General features: G+C 36.6%; 1 non-coding gene across 1 annotated transcript; it reads left to right on the plus strand.

The window, feature by feature from the left end:
- The first annotated feature begins 2612 nt into the window (after window positions 1–2612).
- LOC111724898 lies at window positions 2613–2715 on the plus strand. The gene has a single exon (XR_002773111.1). It is a non-coding gene; the product is annotated as a U6 spliceosomal RNA (small nuclear RNA).
- Window positions 2716–3065: the final 350 nt, after the last annotated feature.

Here is a 3065-nt window from a genome sequence, read left to right on the forward strand (position 1 = left end):
TGCAGATTCTGATCTGCAACTTAGTGAAAGCCACACATTTGATAAATGCTGAATATTTATATAGTATAACATTTATGTATATAAATATTTATGTGGTATAAATATTATTTCTGAGCTCAATAATATTTATACTACATACAGGCTTTTGTACCATTATTAATTCTGGGATGATACTTATTTTAAAATATCTAAAAATTAGGAAAGATTAAATAAGAGTGTTTTTGTTACTCTTTGTGACTCTTTAACACCTATACTGATTTTAAACCAATAGGAAAATAATCTCTGCTAATTCTCCATCTTTTTCTGTATATCCTCCCTGTCCTCATAATCATCTCCATTACATTTATGGAAATTATGATTACATAATCATCTCATACCAACTCTAGGAAAAAAACTAAACCACCTCCTACAGTAACCTACAAACCAACCAACCAAACAATGGGGAAACCCCTGCTATTATCTGGCGTCAAAGGCTTACAGAGCATTCCCATGAGAAAATGTACACTGAACCAAGGATTCTATGACAAGCGTCTGGTGAGCATTCCCAGTAATACTTGCTATCAGAGGTGTAATGATCTGGGGCATCTTCAGGCAAAAGGTATCTCACCAGGAACTTAAAGTTTTGCTAGAATCTGTGGAAAGGAGGAGAAAAAAATATTTTCACAAGGAGCAGAATGGCATGGTCAACATTCAGAGGTAGAATTTGTTATACCCATGTTCAAAGCAGTGTTATTTATAATTGCCAAAATCCAGAAACAACCTAAGTGTCCACTGACAGATGAATGAATAAACAAAATGTGGTATATATAAAAGAATACTTGAAAAGGAGGAGATTCTAACAACTTCTAGATTAACCTTGAGAACATTGGGCTAAATGGAATAAGCCTGTCACAAAAGGAAAGCTATTGTATGATTCTACCTACATGAAGTGAATCTAGAATACTCAAATTTACAGAGCTGGAAAACAGAATGGGCACCCATTCTACTGGGGAAATGGGAGTGTCTGTTTAATGGATACAAAGTTTCCATTTCATAAGAATGAAAATGTCCTGATGATGGTTGTACAACACTGTGAATGACTTAAGGCCACTAGACTGAACACTTCAAAATAGTTAAGAAGGCAAATTTTATATGACATGTATTTTACCAAACTATTTTTAAAAGTTCCAGAGGTAGACAAGGGCAATTTAAAGAAAAATATATAGAAGAATTTGGTTGAAGAATAAGTTTCTGTAAGGGAGTAGTTGAAGGCAAACTGAGAAAGAAGGGTCAGACTGGGTCCCAGAACATCGTTACTGAACAGTGAGGGTTCCAGATGAGCCACTGAGAGGCCAGGAGCAGAAGGGCACTGCTAGAGCTGTCCTCAGGGAAGCTTGACCTGGCAGGGGCATGTAGCTGGTTTGGAGGCCTGTGAAGGCGAGAGCCCAATGTGACTACCTGTCATTACTTAAAGAGAAAGACTAGGAAGGCCTAACTGAAGACAGAAAGGGGTGTGAAAAGAAAGGAGGGACTCACTGAAAAGCTGAGCTTACCTGGTGACTGACTAGGGGTGGGGATTAGAGTGGTGGCTATTATAGATAGTTCAAAGTCTAAAATACCTAACATCTACAATCCTGAAAATCAAAATCTCAAAGGTTAAAATCCCAAATGTTCAAATCCTGAAAGGAAATAGAGTGTTGTCATTTGTACACAGGATGGTTTCATAATGTTAGACAAAACTATTACCTTGTTATTTTCATTCTTTTTTGTTTTTTCTTTTCTTTATTGAGACAAAGTCTCACTTTGTCACCCTGGGTAGAGTGCCATGGTGTCATAGCTCATAGCAACCTCAAACTCTTAGGCTTAAGTGATCCCCCTTGCCTCAGCCTCCCAAGTAGCTGAAACTACAGGCACCCATCATAATGCCTGGTTATTTTTAGAGACGAGGTCTTGCTCTTGGTCAGGCTGGTCTCAAACTCCTGAACTCAGGCAATCCACTCACCTTGGCCTCCCAGAGTGCTAGAATTATAGATGTGAACCACCTTTCCCAGCCTGCCTTGTTATTTTTTTAATTTGCATTTGGCAGAAAATTCAGATGAGTGGATTGGTCACTCCATAGGGCAATAACAAAAACTTCAACTTAAAAATGCATCATTAGTCTGCATTGATATTCCTTCTAACTGATAAAATTCCTAGAGATTTAATGAAATAAAGCCAGACTTGCCTGAAGAAGCCAGCAAAGCAACTGTTTTGTTTCCCCCAAAATCTGTGGTCTGTATATTAATGCATGCAAATAGATTTTCTTAGTACTCTAGTCAACATCAAAGCATGATACAGAAGATGGGAAAACTTACCAGGGAATGCTCATGTTAGTGTGTACAGAATTATAGAAAATTTTCAAAAAGAGCTATATTCTCTGAGAAGACTCATGCCCTAAAAGAAGAAAAAAGCAGGTATTCATCATGATGCAAGACTTCAAAATATAGCTAACCCTTAAACAGATTTGGGCTGCACAGATTCACTTATCCATTCTTTTCAGTAAATATATTAGAAACGTTTTTGGAGATTTGTAAAAATTTTAACACTCACAAATAAACTGGGCAGCTTAGAAATATTAAAACAATGAAGTTTGTTTGCTTCAGCAGCACATATACTAAAACTGGAACAATACAGAGAAGATTAGCACGGCCTCTGCTCAAGGGTGACATGCAAATTCATGAATCATTTCATATGTTTTTAAATTAACCTTTATGCAATACAAGAAAAAAGCTTCTTGCAAAAAATGTCATTGTGTGTTTCCAAGGTAAATTAAATTTTCAGTATTTACTGGATAAGATGCTGCTCATCTAGACCATTTTAGAATTGAGAGTTTTTAATCCACAGAAAACTCAAATGTATTAGCGAGAAAAGAACAAGTGATTCCATCTCAATGTGGGCAAGGAACTTAAAGAGAAACTTCTCTAAAGAAGACAGGTGCATGGCCTACAGACATATGAAAAAATGCTCATCATCCTTAATCATCAGAGAAATGCAAATCAAAACTACTCTGAGATATCATCTAACTCCAGTAAGATTAGCCCACATCA

The sequence above is a fragment of the Otolemur garnettii genome, unplaced genomic scaffold (genome assembly GCF_000181295.1).
Source record: "Otolemur garnettii isolate 467f Iridium unplaced genomic scaffold, OtoGar3 scaffold00028, whole genome shotgun sequence".
NCBI classification, from domain to species: Eukaryota; Metazoa; Chordata; class Mammalia; order Primates; family Galagidae; genus Otolemur; species Otolemur garnettii.